Source organism: Rutidosis leptorrhynchoides, chromosome 9 (genome assembly GCF_046630445.1).
Source record: "Rutidosis leptorrhynchoides isolate AG116_Rl617_1_P2 chromosome 9, CSIRO_AGI_Rlap_v1, whole genome shotgun sequence".
NCBI classification, from domain to species: Eukaryota; Viridiplantae; Streptophyta; class Magnoliopsida; order Asterales; family Asteraceae; genus Rutidosis; species Rutidosis leptorrhynchoides.
The window spans coordinates 232,348,633-232,368,555 of record NC_092341.1 but is presented as its reverse complement, the minus strand read 5'-3'; positions in this window follow the sequence as shown (position 1 = coordinate 232,368,555).

Here is a 19,923-nt window from a genome sequence, read left to right as displayed (position 1 = left end):
ACCTTATCATTTTGCTCTTATAATAAAAGCAAACCGCTTAGGCTATTAGAAAAGAAACGCCGAAAAGATTCTTTAAAATGAGAGTTTGCTTGAGGACAAGCAAAGTCTAAGTGTGGGATATTTGATATCGGCTAAAAAGTCACGTTTTTACCCCGGTATTAAGGCCCAAAAACAAGAAAGATTTGAACTTTGTCAGAAAAATACCCACTTCATCGGTTAGAATTGAATAACAATTAATTACGAAGACGGTGCAAAAAGAATCAAGAGAATAGGAGCTAAAACGAAGATTCTAGAACGAAAACGGTGAAAGACAAGAAATCAAGTTATGATCCAGGGAATTCAGGCTGACCAGCAAGTCATACGGCCTGCCATACGACCTGCCATACGCCTGCCATACGACCTGCCATACGGCCTGCCAGTATGGAAACGGCCTGCCATATACGTGCCACCACATGAGCCACCAAACGGCCTGCCTTGCATACGGCCTGCCATACGGCCTGCCAAACAGCCTGCCAGGCGTATTTGGCAATTTTCAAGTCTATTTAAAGGGTCTTTGTCATTCATTCCAACACACACTTCAATTCACTTCTTTCTCTCTCTTGTACAATATTAGTCATACTTTCAAGGCCTTCTCACCTCCGAGCGGGAAATTAAGTAACCGGAGGCGAACGCTGAAGATTGTATTAGGAGCGGTATGGAGTCTTGAAGTTGTCACTTTTGTATTTAGAACTCGTTTAATCTACTGGTACTTCTATCCTTTATCTTATATAATGTTTTATGATATTATTGCCATGATTAGCGAGTAGTTATCTTTAGTGTATGCTATGATGTAAGCAGTTATAATGCCGAAATAATATTATGGTTTGTGTATGTTGTCGAAATGCTTTCCGATTATGCTTTAAACTCAATCACTTTTCCAACTAATAGAACGTAGTTATAGGCTCTGTTATTGGGAAGTCGCGAACCCCGATTCAGAGTACACTATCTGTGTTACCCCTTGGTAAGAGAAGTATATCGGATACAACGTAAGATCGACCGAGGCACACCGGTTGTAGTAAGTCTATCGAGCTTTGGATTCTGACTGAGGACACTTTCGTAGTGAAACATCTGACTAGACCCCTAGTACATTGTCGGTCCCAGACCATGCTAGTGTAGTCACCAAGCATATAAACTTCGTACGTGCACGCTGAAGTACAGCGGTTGTTGTAAGCTGTACCTCTGCTAAGTAAGGCCATGGAACACGGTTAGTGTTGACCAGTACACTGCACCATAACGCGGTCTCAAGCATTGCACCCCGCTTGAGGGATTCTTAGTTAATTAAGGAACTGTTTGTTTAGACACATAAAGGATTGGACTGTTAGGATAACCGAACGTGTTCATAGAAGTCAGACTTGACTTGGCCATGGTGTTCTTTGTGGTTGAACTCTTTTTAAGGGCCTAACTATCTTTTACCAATCATTAACGAAAGCATTAAAACACATCACGTCTCTCGGATATGGTAAACCATGCATTCTATTATGCTTAAGAAAGTTTAGACCATTTTAGAATGTTAATACGTCACCCAACCGAGTCGCTCAATTGGATGAGACGTCTGAACGTATATGCCTGTAGTCAGACTGCACGGGCGTCGGGGGTAAGGGACATTGCTATCTATTCAGAATCTTCAAGCCTAACACAGTACCCAGTGACATGTCTTATGACAGGGGCATTTAGGACCAGTGTAATGAATACAGGGCCTCTGCCTATTCATGAGTCAGCATTCCATAATCTCGGCAGAATAACTGATGAAGTCATAGTATGCACTTACTTTAACCTTATCTGAATTACAAATTTTATCGCATTTACTTTATCTATCTTATAAACTAGAAAATCCCAAAATAAATATTCACTACTCCCTAACTATATTAGGCTACAATATAGGTTTAATGTTACTGATATCTCAAAAATACGACTCTAGGTCATACTTCCCTTACTTATAAGGAGTAGTAAGATTTAGGCCCCGCTAAATATAAATTTAAAACAGTACCCTCTCCCACGAGTGGCTGATCCTGGCGAACCGCGACCTAACGACACCGCGCAAATAAAAACCGTCCATTTCGGCCATATCACCTATAAAAAGATAAACAACGAGAGGGTAAGCAAAACGCTTAGTGAATGCAATAATTATACACATACATATATAATATATCTACTTGCAATCACTTACTCACGTACCGCATATATGCTAGCAACACAATTAGCTTATAATCTCAAGTATAAAGCTAGTAACCTCCAATACTGCATGCTAGCAACAACAAAGGCATATATATATATATATATATATATATATATATATATATATATATATATATATATATATATATATATATATATATATATATATATATATATATATATATATATAACCCGAATAATATAGTATGCTACACTACAACACAACAACCATGGTTAACCAATTGAACAAGGGAACAGTGTTTAAAGACCGTCGGAGTTCATAACAACCATTAGTGCACTTAACACGTCGTACACTAACCCCACGGGTGGCATCTTAACACGTCGATACTTCACCCTGGGTGGCGTCTTAACACGTCGACACTTCACCCCGAGTGGCGTCTTAACACTTCGACACTTCACTCTTCATTTACTTGAGGTGGCATCTTAACATGTCGATACTTCACCTCGAGTGGCACCTTAACACATCGGCACTTCACCCGTTAATCTCTTGGAGTGGCATCTTAGCACATTGATACTTCACTCCGGGTGGTGTCTTAACACATCGACACTTCACCCCGGGGCGGCGTCTTAACACATCAACACTTCACCCGTCATATTACTTTGAGTGGTATCTTAGTACATTGACACTTCACTCGTCACGTGAAATGTGGTGTCTTAGCACATCGACACTTCACATCTCACGCTACAACAAATAAATACATTATATACCTATGCATATAATTATTCTACTCACCTTAGAGTCTTTTGGGAAAGATAGCCGAGCTTGCAACTTCAATGTAACGTACCTATTACATTTAGCACATAATCAAATCACCACTCAAGTTGGTCAACCAACTTACTCCCCATTCTAGTGCCACTTTTGTAGTGACCCGAACTTTTCCATGTTTATATATATATTAAATGAAATTATTATTTACATGATTAAGTGTTTCCAACATGTTAAGTAATCAAACTTGTTAAGACTTGATTAATTGAAATAGGTTTCATATAGACAATTGACCACCCAAGTTGACCGGTGATTCACGGACGTTAAAACTTGTAAAAACTATACGATGACATATATATGGTTATATATATAGTTAACATGATTTTATTATAAGTATGTATCTCATTAGGTATTTTAACAATGAGTTATATACATAAAAATGAGACTATTAATTTAAGAAACTCGAAAACGATATATATATAACGATTATCGTTATAACAACGTCTTACTAGGTACATATGAATCATATTAAGATATTGATACACTTGGTTAATTATGTTAAATGATAATTAAATATATTATTAAGTGTATTAACAATGAAATACATATGTAAAAATAAGACTACTAACTTAATGATTTCAAAACGAGACATATATGTAACGATTATCGTTGTAACGACATTTAACTGTATATATATCATACTAAGATATATTATATATCATAATATCATGATAATATAACAATTTAACATCTCATTTGTTATAATAAACAATGGGTTAACAACATTCAACAAGATTGTTAACCTAAAGGTTTTAAAACAACATTTACATGTAACGACTAACGATGACTTAACGACTCAGTTAAAATGTATATACATGTAGTGTTTTAATATGTATTCATACACTTTTGAAAGACTTCAAGACACTTATCAAAATACTTCTACTTAACAAAAATGCTTACAATTACATCCTTATTCAGTTTCATCAACAATTCTACTCGTATGCACCCGTATTCGTACTCGTACAATACACAGCTTTTAGATGTATGTACTATTGGTATATACACTCCAATGATCAGCTCTTAGTAGCCCATGTGAGTCACCTAACACATGTGGGAACCATCATTTGGCAACTAGCATGAAATATCTCATAAAATTACAAAAATATGAGTAATCATTCATGACTTATTTACATGAAAACAAAATTACATATCCTTTATATCTAATCCATACACCAACGACCAAAAACACCTACAAACACTTTCATTCTTCAATTTTCTTCATCTAATTGATCTCTCTCAAGTTCTATCTTCAAGTTCTAAGTGTTCTTCATAAATTCCAAAAGTTCTAGTTTCATAAAATCAAGAATACTTCCAAGATTGCAAGTTTACTTCCAAGTTTTCTAAATCCATTCCAAGTAATCATCCAAGATCAAGAAACCTTTGTTACTTACAGTAGGTTATCTTTCTAATACAAGGTAATAATCATATTCAAACTTTAATTCAATTTCTATAACTATAACAATCTTATTTCGAGTGGAAATCTTACTTGAAATTATTTTCGTGTCATGATTCTGCTTCAAGAACTTTCAAGCCATCCAAGGATCCTTTGAAGCTAGATCTATTTTTCTCATTTCCAGTAGGTTTATCCAAGGAACTTGAGGTAGTAATGATGTTCATAACATCATTCGATTCATACATATAAAGATATCTTATTCGAAGGTTTAAACTTGTAATCACTAGAACATAGTTTAGTTAATTCTAAACTTGTTCGCAAATAAAAGTTAATCCTTCTAACTTGACTTTTAAAATCAACTAAACACATGTTCTATATCTATATGATATGCTAACTTAATGATTTAAAACCTGGAAACACGAAAAATACCGTAAAACCGGATTTACGCCGTCGTAGTAACACCGCGGGCTGTTTTGGGTTAGTTAATTAAAAACTATGATAAACTTTGATTTAAAAGTTGTTATTCTGGGAAAATGATTTTTATTATGAACATGAAACTATATCCAAAAATTATGGTTAAACTCAAAGTGGAAGTATGTTTTCTAAAATGGTCATCTAGACGTCGTTCTTTCGACTGAAAATGACTACCTTTACAAAAACGACTTGTAACTTATTTTTCCGACTATAAGCCTATACTTTTTCTGTTTAGATTCATAAAATAGAGTTCAATATGAAACCATAGCAATTTGATTCACTCAAAACGGATTTAAAATGAAGAAGTTATGGGTAAAACAAGATTGGATAATTTTTCTCATTTTAGCTACGTGAAAATTGGTAACAAATCTATTCCAACCATAACTTAATCAACTTGTATTGTATATTATGTAATCTTGAGATACCATAGACACGTATACAATGTTTCGACCTATCATGTCGACACATCTATATATATTTCGGAACAACCATAGACACTCTATATGTGAATGTTGGAGTTAGCTATACAGGGTTGAGGTTGATTCCAAAATATATATAGTTTGAGTTGTGATCAATACTGAGATACGTATACACTGGGTCGTGGATTGATTCAAGATAATATTTATCGATTTATTTCTGTACATCTAACTGTGGACAACTAGTTGTAGGTTACTAATGAGGACAGCTGACTTAATAAACTTAAAACATCAAAATATATTAAAAGTGTTGTAAATATATTTTGAACATACTTTGATATATATGTATATATTGTTATAGGTTCGTGAATCAACTAGTGGCCAAATCTTACTTCCCGACGAAGTAAAAATCTGTGAAAGTGAGTTATAGTCCCACTTTTAAAATCTAATATTTTTGGGATGAGAATACATGCAAGTTTTATAAATGATTTACAAAATAGACACAAGTACGTGAAACTACATTCTATGGTTGAATTATCGAAATCGAATATGCCCCTTTTTATTAAGTCTGGTAATCTAAGAATTAGGGAACAGACACCCTAATTGACGCGAATCCTAAAGATAGATCTATTGGACCTAACAAACCCCATCCAAAGTACCGGATGCTTTAGTACTTCGAAATTTATATCATATCCGAAGGGTGTCCCGGAATGATGGGGATATTCTTATATATGCATCTTGTTAATGTCGGTTACCAGGTGTTCACCATATGAATGATTTTTATCTCTATGTATGGGATGTGTATTGAAATATGAAATCTTGTGGTCTATTGTTACGATTTGATATATATAGGTTAAACCTATAACTCACCAACATTTTTGTTGACGTTTAAAGCATGTTTATTCTCAGGTGAATACTAAGAGCTTCCGCTGTTGCATACTAAAATAAGGACAAGATTTGGAGTCCATGTTTGTATGATATTGTGTAAAAACTGCATTCAAGAAACTGATTTCGATGTAACATATTTGTATTGTAAACCATTATGTAATGGTCGTGTGTAAACAGGATATTTTAGATTATCATTATTTGATAATCTACGTAAAGCTTTTTAAACCTTTATTTATGAAATAAAGGTTATGGTTTGTTTTAAAATGAATGCAGTCTTTGAAAAACGTCTCATATAGAGGTCAAAACCTCGCAACGAAATCAATTAATATGGAACGTTTTTAATCAATAAGAACGGGACATTTCAGTTGGTATCAGAGCTGGTTTAATTCCGTTTATGAGCGGGTTAATCGTAGAGGGGGTTCTCACAGTGTTACCTGTGACGAAGCATTGGCTCTTACTCCTCGCAGTCCCTATTAGGGTTGGCTGTACGTTGCCGAGAGGCGGGCCGTAAAATCAGTGTATGAGGTACGCTCAGTGGTCACCAGGCGATTAGCTGGGAAGGCACTGAGTGGGATGCGTCCCCACTATATTTCAGTTGGTATCCGAGCGTTGGTCTTAGAGAACCAGAATTTTGCATTAGTGTGTCTTATCGAGTTTGTTAGGATGCATTAGTGAGTCTGGACTTCGACCGTGTTTACTTGAAAAATGATTGCTTAACAAATTTTGTTGGAAACTATATATTTTTAACATGTGAATATTATGTGATATATTAATCTCTTAACATGTTTGATATTGTGTGATAGATGTCTACCTCTAGCACAAATCCCATTGACTCACCTAATAATAATGAAGAGTCGAATATATATTGGACTGATTCACAAGTTCCCGAAGAAGAACCGGAAGAAGAATCAGAACCGGAAGAAGAATCAGAACCGGAAGAGGAGGAACCGGAGGAGGAAATAGAACCGGTGGGGGAAATAATAAAATGGTTAAGTAAAAGAAAATCCTCAACCAACCGACCAAGGTTAATTATGGTCAATGGTGTTTCCGCCAAGGAAGCAAAATATTGGGAGGATTACCAATTCTCCGATGAATCGGATTCCGACGAGAATTCCGATGATGTTATAGAAATTACCCCAACTTAATTTAAAAAGGCAAAAGAAAATAATAAGGGAAAGGGCATAAAAATAGAGAAATCTAATTCCAACCCCGTTGAACTTTATATGTATCGTCAACCCCCGAAGCCCTTAAGTTGTAACAATGACCCGGGAACCTCTAAACCACCAGGTTTTTCTAAACCGTTGTGGAAAACGACAGCTCGTATTAGGGGAACATCATATATCTCTAGAAACTTGGCAAAACGAACCAAAACCGAAGAAGAAGAAACGAGCAAGTCAGAATAAGATAGTTGTATTCGTGTGGTGTAATATATGTAATACAGTGTGCTTATGCTTTATGATATATGTAAAAATTGCTTGTATTAATAAGTATTTTTTTTGTATGAATCTAACTCTTGTCTATTTTACAGTATAAAAACACAAAATGGATAGACAACCCAATATTTTAAGAGACCTACCCGGAGACATGATTGATGAAATCTTGTCTAGAGTCGGTCAGAATTCTTCGGTACAACTGTTTACGGCGAAATCAGTTTGTAAGACATTCAAAGAACGTTCCAAGAATGTCTTGGTTTATAAGAGACTTTCGTTTGAAAGATGGGGGATATCACATTGGGAAACCCATAAGTTACGATGTGTTTACTTTGACGCATATATTGCGGGGAACCCAAATGCTATTTTACGCAACGGGTTAAGAAATTATTTTGACTCAATGTATCCGAATATAGAACTTCATGATTTAGAAAAAGCGGCTAACATGCAACATAAAGAAGCATGCTATGCTTACGGGTTAGTAATGTTCGCTTCTCACCAAAGTGAGAAAAAGAACATCGGGCTACAACTATTAAACAAAACGTTCCCACAAGTGACGGAGTCGGTAATTGGGGTAAGAAATGAGGTTTTTAGGTTATTACGAGACTGTTGGTCATTACGCAACCCTCGTCCCTTTGACGACGTTACAATACGCTGTCTTATCAACAGCCATAACGGTTATGTTCCACAAGACCAAGGATGGGAAGTAGTCTTAGTAAAACCAGAATGCATGACTTGTTTCTGGACGTATGAATTACGTGTCTTTATTGCCTTTGCTGAACGACTTGTGTACTAGCTAGAATTATCTTCACAACTATCTTGTATCAAAGTTATTGTGTGCTATATTTCATGCTTTATGTAAAATAAGCGGTATTGTAAGTTTGTAAAATATTGTATAAAAGTTTGAACGCGAAATATTATTATAATCAGTTTTTCATATAGAATTGTAGTAGTTGAATTGTATATTAGCTACTAAATATGAACTTAACGGGTAGGTACTACCCGAATTTAAACTTATAAAACGCTAATATGAAGAAAAAGCTTTTATAAATGAGTTCATATTATGCTACGAAATACTATTAACTACTCTTAATATTCTGTATGATTAACTTGTTCCATTTGACTATTTTGAAGGAAATGGCACCGACTACTCGACACACCGTGAATATGAATGAAGAGGAATTCTGTACTTTTCTAGCTTCAAACATAGCCGCAGTACATGCTGCGCTACATACCAACAATAACCTTGGATCTAGCAGTACAGGAAATCGTGTAGGATGCACCTACAAAGAATTCACTGCCTGCAAACCTTTGGAATTTGATGGAACCGAAGGATCGATCGGATTGAAACGGTGGACCGAGAAGGTCGAATCGGTGTTTGCCATAAGTAAGTGTACTGAAGAGGACAAAGTGAAGTACGCTACGCATACCTTCACAGGTTCTGCGTTAACATGGTGGAATACCTATCTAGAGCAAGTGGGACAAGATGATGCTTACGCACTACCGTGGTCAGCATTCAAGCACTTGATGAACGAGAAGTACCGTCCCAGAACCGAGGTCAATAAGCTCAAGACAGAACTTAGAGTGTTACGAACCCAAGGATTTTATATTACCACGTACGAAAGACGATTCACAGGATTATGCCTATTGTGTCCGGGAGCGTTCGAAGATGAGGAAGAGAAGATCGACGCGTTTGTGAAAGGATTACCGGAAAGAATCCAAGAAGATATAAGTTCACACGAGCCCGCCTCCATACAACAGGCAAGTAGAATGACTCACAAACTAGTGAACCAGATTGAAGAAAGAATTAAAGAACAGACTACTGAAAAGGCCAATGTGAAGCAAGTCAAAAGAAAGTGGGAGGAAAACGGTGATAAGGATCACCAATACAACAACATCAATTACAACAATAATCGCAACAATTATCCCAACAATCGCAACATCAATCGCAACAACAACAAATGGCCCAATAACAACAACAACAACAACAACAACAACAACAACAATATCAACTACAACAATCATCCCAACAACAATAACATCCTCAACAACAACAACAACAATCAGAAGCAGCTATGCCAAAGGTGTGAAAAGTATCACTCAGGGTTCTGCACCAAATTTTGCAACAAGTGTAAAAGAAATGGTTATAGCGCGGCGAAGTGTGAGGTCTACGGACCAGGGGTTAACAGAACGAAAGGAACAAATGGTGTCGGAACGAGTAATGGTGGAGCAAGTAGTGTGGGAGAAAGTTATGCCAATGTAGTTTGTTATAAATGTGGAAAACCGGGCCACATTATTAGAAATTGCCCAAACCAGGAGAACACGAATGGGCAAGGCCGCGGAAGAGTTTTCAATATTAATGCGACAGAGGCACAGGAAGACTCGGAGCTTGTTACGGGTACGTTTCTTATTGACAATAAATCTGCTTACGTTTTATTTGATTCGGGTGCGGATAGAAGCTATATGAGTAGAGATTTTTGTGCTAAATTAAGTTGTCCATTGACGCTGTTGGATAGTAAATTTTTACTCGAATTAGCAAATGGTAAATTAATTTCAGCAGATAATATATGCCGGAATCGAGAAATTAAACTGGCTAGCGAAATATTTAAGATCGATTTGATACCAGTAGAGTTAGGGAGTTTTGATGTAATAGTTGGCATGGACTGGCTGAAGAAGGTGAAAGCAGAGATCGTATGTTATAAAAATGCAATTCGCATTGTACGAGAAGAAGGAGAACCCTTAATGGTGTACAGAGAAAAGGGCAACATGAAGCTACATCTTATTAGTAATTTGAAGGCACAAAAACTAATAAGAAAAGGTTGCTATGCTGTTCTAGCACACGTCGAGAAAGTACAAACTGAAGAAAAAAGCATCAATAATGTTCCCGTCGCAAAAGAATTTCCCGATGTATTTCCGAAAGAATTATCGGGACTACCTCCACATCGATCTGTTGAATTTCAAATAAATCTTGTACCAGGAGCTGCACCAATAGCTCGTGCTCCTTATAGACTCGCACCCAGCGAGATGAAAGAACTGCAAAGCCAACTGCAAGAACTATTAGAACGTGGTTTCATTCGACCAAGCACATCACCATGGGGAGCTCCTGTTTTGTTTGTCAAAAAGAAGGATGGTACATTTAGGTTGTGTATTGACTACAGAGAGTTGAACAAACTTACCATCAAAAACCGTTATCCACTGCCGAGAATTGACGACTTATTTGATCAACTACAAGGCTCGTCGGTTTATTCGAAGATCGATTTACGTTCTGGATATCATCAAATGCGAGTAAAGGAGGATGATATTCCAAAAACTGCTTTTAGGACGCGTTATGGTCATTACGAGTTTATGGTTATGCCGTTTGGATTGACTAACGCACCAGCTGTGTTCATGGACCTTATGAACCGAGTGTGTGGGCCATATCTTGAAAATTTTGTCATTGTTTTCATCGATGACATACTTATTTACTCAAAGAATGATCAAGAGCACGAAGAACATTTGAGAAAAGTTCTAGAAGTATTGAGGAAAGAAAAACTGTACGCTAAGTTTTCAAAGTGTGCATTTTGGTTGGAAGAAGTTCAATTCCTCGGTCACATAGTGAACAAAGAAGGTATCCAGGTGGACCCGGCAAAGATCGAAACCATTGAAAAGTGGGAAACCCCAAAAACTCCGAAGCATATACGTCAATTTTTAGGATTGGCTAGTTACTACAGAAGATTCATCCAAGATTTCTCCAAAATAGCAAAACCCTTGACTGCATTAACGCATAAAGGGAAGAAATTTGAATGGAAGGATGAACAAGAGATGGCGTTTCAATTATTGAAGAAAAAGCTAACTACGGCACCTATATTGTCATTGCCTGAAGGGAATGATGATTTTGTGATTTATTGTGACGCATCAAAGCAAGGTCTCGGTTGTGTATTAATGCAACGGACGAAGGTGATTGCTTATGCGTCTAGACAATTGAAGATTCACGAGCAAAATTATACGACGCATGATTTGGAATTAGGCGCGGTTGTTTTTTCATTAAAGACTTGGATGCACTACTTATATGGGGTCAAAAGTATTATATATACCGACCACAAAAGTCTTCAACACATATTTAATCAGAAACAACTGAATATGAGGCAGCGTAGGTGGATTGAATTGTTGAATGATTACGACTTTGAGATTCGTTACCACCCGGGGAAGGCAAATGTGGTAGCCGACGCCTTGAGCAGAAAGGACAGAGAACCCATTCGAGTAAAATCTATGAATATAATGATTCACACTAACCTTACTACTCAAATAAAGGAGGTGTAGCAAGGAGTTTTAAAAGAGGGAAATTTAAAGGATGAAATACCCAAAGGATCGGAGAAGCATCTTAATATTCGGGAAGACGGAACCCGGTATAGGGCTGAAAGAATTTGGGTACCAAAATTTGGAGATATGAGAGAAATGGTACTTAGAGAAGCTCATAAAACCAGATACTCAATACATCCTGGAACGGGGAAGATGTACAAGGATCTTAAGAAACATTTTTGGTGGCCAGGTATGAAGGCTGATATTGCTAAATATGTAGGAGAATGTTTGATGTGTTCTAAGGTCAAAGCTGAGCATCAGAAACCATCAGGTCTACTTTAACAACCCGAAATCCCGGAATGGAAATGGGAAAACATTACCATGGATTTCATCACTAAATTGCCAAGGACTGCAAGTGGTTTTGATACTATTTGGGTAATAGTTGATCGTCTCACCAAATCAGCACACTTCCTGCCATTAAGAGAAGATGACAAGATGGAGAAGTTAGCACGACTGTATTTGAAGGAAGTCGTCTCCAGACATGGAATACCAATCTCTATTATCTCTGATAGGGATGGCAGATTTATTTCAAGATTCTGGCAGACATTACAGCAAGCATTAGGAACTCGTCTAGACATGAGTACTGCCTATCATCCACAAACTGATGGGCAGAGCGAAGGGACGATACAAACGCTTGAAGACATCCTACGAGCATGTGTTATTGATTTTGGAAACAGTTGGGATCGACATCTACCGTTAGCAGAATTTTCTTACAACAACAGCTACCATTCAAGCATTGAGATGGCGCCGTTTGAAGCACTTTATGGTAGAAAGTGAAGGTCTCCGATTTGTTGGAGTGAAGTGGGGGATAGACAGATTACGGGTTCGGAGATAATACAAGAAACTACCGAGAAAATCATCCAAATTCAACAAAGATTGAAAACCGCCCAGAGTCGACAAAAGAGCTACGCGGACAGTAAAAGAAAAGATATAGAGTTTGAAATTGGAGAAATGGTCATGCTTAAGGTTTCACCTTGGAAAGGCGTTGTTCGATTTGGTAAACGGGGGAAACTAAATCCAAGGTACATTGGACCATTCAAGATTATAGATCGTGTCACACCAGTAGCTTACCAACTGAAGCTACCTCAACAACTCACGGCTGTACATAACACTTTCCACGTCTCAAATTTGAAGAAATGTTTTGCTAAAGAAGATCTCACTATTCCGTTGGACGAAATCCAAATCAATGAAAAACTTCAATTCATTGAAGAACCCGTCGAAATAATGGATCGTGAGGTTAAGAGACTTAAACAAAACAAGATACTGATTGTTAAGGTTCGATGGAATGCTCGTAGAGGACCCGAGTTCACTTGGGAGCGTGAAGATCAGATGATGAAGAAATACCCGCATTTATTTCCAGAAGATACGTCAACACCTCCAACTGCTTAAAATTTCGGGACGAAATTTATTTAACGGGTAGGTACTGTAGTGACCCGAACTTTTCCATGTTTATATATATATTAAATGAAATTGTTAATTACATGATTAAGTGTTTCCAACATGTTAAATAATCAAACTTGTTAAGACTTGATTAATTGAAATAGGTTTCATATAGACAATTGACCACCCAAGTTGACCGGTGATTCACGAACGTTAAAACTTGTAAAAACTATACGATGACATATATATGGTTATATATATAGTTAACATGATTTTATTATAAGTATGTATCTCATTAGGTATTTTAACAATGAGTTATATACATAAAAATGAGACTATTAATTTAAGAAACTCAAAAACGATATATATAACGATTATCGTTATAACAACGTCTTACTAGGTACATATGAATCATATTAAGATATTGATACACTTGGTTAATTCTGTTAAATGATAAGTAAATATATTATTAAGTGTATTAACAATGAAATACATATGTAAAAATAAGACTACTAACTTAATGATTTCGAAACGAGACATATTTGTAACGATTATCGTTGTAACGACATTTAACTGTATATATATCATACTAAGATATATTATATATCATAATATCATGATAATATAACAATTTAACATCTCATTTGTTATAATAAACAATGGGTTAACAACATTCAACAAGATCGTTAACCTAAAGGTTTTAAAACAACATTTACATGTAACGACTAACGATGACTTAACGACTCAGTTAAAATGTATATACATGTAGTGTTTTAATATGTATTCATACACTTTTGTAAGACTTCAAGATACTTATCAAAATACTTCTACTTAACAAAAATGCTTACAATTACATCCTCGTTCAGTTTCATCAACAATTCTACTCGTATGCACCCGTATTCGTACTCGTACAATACACAGCTTTTAGATGTATGTACTATTGGTATATACACTCCAATGATCAGCTCTTAGCAGCCCATGTGAGTCACTTAACACATGTGGGAACCATCATTTGGCAACTAGCATGAAATATCTCATAAAATTACAAAAATATGAGTAATCATTCATGACTTATTTACATGAAAACAAAATTACATATCCTTTATATCTAATCCATACACCAACGACCAAAAACACCTACAAACACTTTCATTCTTCAATTTTCTTCATCTAATTGATCTCTCTCAAGTTCTATCTTCAAGTTCTTAGTGTTCTTCATAAATTCCAAAAGTTCTAGTTTCATAAAATCAAGAATACTTCCAAGATTGCAAGTTTACTTCCAAGTTTTCTAAATCCATTCCAAGTAATCATCCAAGATCAAGAAACCTTTGTTACATACAGTAGGTTATCTTTCTAATACAAGGTAATAATCATATTCAAACTTTAATTCAATTTCTATAACTGTAACAATCTTATTTCGGGTGAAAATCTTACTTGAAATTGTTTTCGTGTCATGATTCTGCTTCAAGAACTTTCAAGCCATCCAAGGATCCTTTGAAGCTAGATCTATTTTTCTCATTTCCAGTAGGTTTATCCAAGGAACTTGAGGTAGTAATGATGTTCATAACATCATTCGATTCATACATATAAAGCTATCTTATTCGAAGGTTTAAACTTGTAATCACTAGAACATAGTTTAGTTAATTCTAAACTTGTTCGCAAATAAAAGTTAATCCTTCTAACTTTACTTTTAAAATCAACTAAACATATGTTCTATATCTATATGATATGCTAACTTAATGATTTAAAACCTGGAAACACGAAAAACACCGTAAAACCGGATTTACGTCGTCGTAGTAACACCGCGGGCTGTTTTGGGTTAGTTAATTAAAAACTATGATAAACTTTGATTTAAAAGTTGTTATTCTGGGAAAATGATTTTTATTATGAAAATGAAACTATATCCAAAAATTATGGTTAAACTCAAAGTGGAAGTATGTTTTCTAAAATGGTCATCTAGACGTCGTTCTTTCGACTGAAATGACTACCTTTACAAAAACGACTTGTAACTTATTTTTCCGACTATAAACCTATACTTTTTCTGTTTAGATTCATAAAATAGAGTTCAATATGAAACCATAGCAATTTGATTCACTCAAAACGGATTTAAAATGAAGAAGTTATGGGTAAAACAAGATTGGATAATTTTTCTCATTTTAGCTACGTGAAAATTGGTAACAAATCTATTCCAACCATAACTTAATCAATTTGTATTGTATATTATGTAATCTTGAGATACCATAGACACGTATACAATGTTTCGACCTATCATGTCGACACATCTATATATATTTCGGAACAACCATAGACACTCTATATGTGAATGTTGGAGTTAGCTATACAGGGTTGAGGTTGATTCCAAAATATATATAGTTTGAGTTGTGATCAATACTGAGATACGTATACACTGGGTCATGGATTGATTCAAGATAATATTTATCGATTTATTTATGTACATCTAACTGTAGACAACTAGTTGTAGGTTACTAACGAGGACAGCTGAATTAATAAACTTAAAACATCAAAATATATTAAAAGTGTTGTAAATATATTTTGAACATACTTTGATATATATGTATATATTGTTATAGGTTCGTGAATCAACCAGTGGCCAAGTCTTACTTCCCGACGAAGTAAAAATCTGTGAAAGTGAGTTATAGTCCCACTTTTAAAATCTAATATTTTTGGGATGAGAATACATGCAGGTTTTATAAATGATTTACAAAATAGACACAAGTACGTGAAACTACATTCTATGGTTGAATTATCAAAATCGAATATGCCCCTTTTTATTAAGTCTGGTAATCTAAGAATTAGGGAACATACACCCTAATTGACGCGAATCCTAAAGATAGATCTATTGGGCCTAACAAACCCCATCCAAAGTACCGGATACTTTAGTACTTCGAAATTTATATCATATCCGAAGGGTGTCCCGGAATGATGGGGATATTCTTATATATGCATCTTTTTAATGTCGGTTACCAGGTGTTCACCATATGAATGATTTTTATCTCTATGTATGGGATGTGTATTGAAATATGAAATCTTGTGGTCTATTGTTACGATTTGATATATATAGGTTAAACCTATAACTCACCAACATTTTTGTTGACGTTTAAAGCATGTTTATTCTCAGGTGAATACTAAGAGCTTCCGCTGTTGCATACTAAAATAAGGACAAGATTTGGAGTCCATGTTTGTATGATATTGTGTAAAAACTGCATTCAAGAAATTGATTTCGATGTAACATATTTATATTGTAAACCATTATGTAATGGTCGTGTGTAAACAGGATATTTTAGATTATCATTATTTGATAATCTACGTAAAGCTTTTTAAACCTTTATTTATGAAATAAAGGTTATGGTTTGTTTTAAAATGAATGCAGTCTTTGAAAAACGTCTCATATAGAGGTCAAAACCTCGCAACGAAATCAATTAATATGGAACGTTTTTAATCAATAAGAACGGGACATTTCAACTTTGACCCATGGTGCAATTCCAACCCATTTGCACACATAACCCTAATAATGGGTCAATTTTACCAAAACCCTAACGCTAGCCCATTAAGGTCTTAATACACTTTATAATCACAAGTTTAGTGTGTTTTCATACTCATTAATCAACCTAGGTCGCCCAAGACCCATTTGACCCATTTCGAGGTCAACACACCCAATTGGGTCACCCACAACCCAAATGACACCCACTAACATTAACCACAAGTGTGCTAGTGATTTACTAAGTCCTTAAGACCCATTTACACACTTTAACCTTTCAAAACCCTAGGTTAGTCATCTTTGAGTCTTCATGACCCAAACTTACCCAAAAACCCCCAAATCACTAGCAAATGAGTTTTATACACATCACTAACCCAAACCCTAAACCTTAACCAATTAATAGTAAGGAAATCAAGGTTAAGACTTACCACTATAATCAAAATGTAGCTAGTGGAGAGATGAACAACTTTAATGCTCGAGCTCTAACCCGAAACAAGCTTCTTCTACTTCGATTTGAGCTTTCTCGCACTTGAATCACACACTCTCTCTAGAATTGAAGTGGATGAAGTTTGGTGGTTGTAAATGGAGTAAATGAGGCTCCACAAATTGACCTAGGGCCTTAAATTCGTCCACAATGTGAAATTACCAAGTTACCCCTTTTAAATATCTAAAACACAAAAACAGGCTCGTCAGGCAATCTGGATGGCGTCCAGAATTCTGGACGGCATCCAGACCTTTAAACTGGGATGGCGTCCCACCCTGTTGGACGGCGTCCAACATAACAGGGAAAAACTGGTTCTTACAAGTCTCCCCCACTTGAACCGGATTGCGACCTCGCAATCCAAGCCGCATGACAAGTAGGAAGATACACAAGAACAAACTCTTCGGGCTCCCAAGTAAACTCGGAACCTTTACTACGACACCATTGAATTTAAAAGTCCTAACCACTTTATTTCTCAATCTTTTGACCTTCTCGTCGAGTATAGAAATTGGCTCCTCAACATATTCCAACTTATTATTTAGCTCAATCTCGTCTAACGGTACCCATGATGAATCATCCGCAAGACACTTACAGAGATGGGAAACATGGAATGTATTATGGATCCCCGCAAGTTCTTCGGGTAATTCCAAACGATATGCAACTTCGCCAACCCAAGCTAAAACTTTAAATGGGCCAATAAACCGAGGAGCTAACTTTCCCCATTTTCAAAACCGAATAATACCTTTCCATGGCGAAACCTTAAGCATCACCATGTTGCCCTCTTGGAATTAGATCATTCGCCTACGTTTATCGGCATACGACTTTTGTCTATCTTGCACATTTTTCAAATGATCCCGAATCACATCAATCTTGCTATTCATTTCTAAAACCAAATCGGTACTCCCGATTTCCTTTTGTCCCACTTCACCCCAACAAATTGGAGTTCGACACCTTCGCCCATAAAGCATCTCATACGGTGGCATCCCAATACTAGTATGATAACTATTATTGTACGAGAATTCCACCAAAGGTAAGTGCTCGTCCCAACTACCACCAAAATCAATAATACACGCCCGTAACATATCCTCCAATGTTTGATTCGTACGTTCGGTTTGACCGTCCGTTTGAGGATGATACGTCGTGCTCAATTTTAATTGTGTACCCATATCGTCATGAAACTTTTCCTAAAACCGAGATGTGAAACGAGTATCTCGATCCAAAAAAATCGATATAGGAACCCCATGTCGAGCGACTACTTCCTTGATAAACAATTTAGCCAAGGTTAGTTCACATAAACCTAATCACTAATCAACACCCGGTCCGACCCGTCTCCTACAAGTCCCGCATAAAAACGCATACACATTAAAGTCTAAGTCTTGGCACCTATCTCAGGTCGCCTAAATCCCTTAGACCATGCTCTGATACCACTTGTAACGACCCAACCCTCGTTATAACAAAACACGACCCAAATTAAAAATTTTCTGGACCCGCACAACTGGACGGCGTCCAGTACTGAAGGCCTGGACGGCGTCCAGCCTTCTTGGACGGCGTCCAATTGGGCTAAAAAGTTCTTATCAATTTTCCATTAAGCTAGAACGAAAAACCCGCTTCCCAACACTTTCCAACGAAACCAATTATCACAACATATCAAAATAAGTAAAACTAATAGATTTCCAACATCGAAACGAGTTTTACAAAATGGGTCCCACAACGGCCGTTTTACGAGTTCGTACAAATCATGAGTTTCGACCACATTAGTTTAATTTCCAAACGACACTATGAGCATGGTGTTTGGGGGTTAAACTACCCAAATCTCGGTCAAACTCCAAAAGCTATCAAACCAAAAAGCGTCCCCTAAACCACGAGCGGGACCTCTAATCCAATCGGATGCCCTTACCCTTATCAACGCCGGAGTCTATAAAAAGATAAACAACGAGAGGGTAAGCAAAACGCTTAGTGAATGCAATAATTATGCACATACATATATAATATATCTACTTGCAATCACTTACTCACATACCGCATACATGCTAGCAACACAATTAGCTTATAATCTCAAGTATAAAGCTAGTAACCTCCAATACCGCAATCTAGCAACAACAAAGGCATATATATATATATATATATATATATATATATATATATATATATATATAACCCGAATAATATAGTATGCTACACTACAACACAATAACCATGGTTAACCAATTGAACAAGGGAACGGTGTTTAAAGATCGTCGGAGTTCATAACAACTATTAGTGCACTTAACACATCGTACACTAACCCCACGGGTGGCATCTTAACACGTCGATACTTCACCCTGGGTGGCATCTTAACACGTAGACACTTCACCCTGAGTGGCGTCTTAACAATTCGACACTTCACTCTTCATTTACTTGAGGTGGCATCTTAACACGTCGATACTTCACCTCGAGTGGCGCGTTAACACATCGGTACTTCACCCGTTAATCTCTTGGAGTGGCATCTTAGCACATCGATACTTCACTCTGGGTGGTGTCTTAACACATCGACACTTCACCCCGGGTGGTGTCTTAACACATCGACACTTCACCCGTCATATTACTTTGAGTGGTGTCTTAGCACATCGACACTTCACTCGTC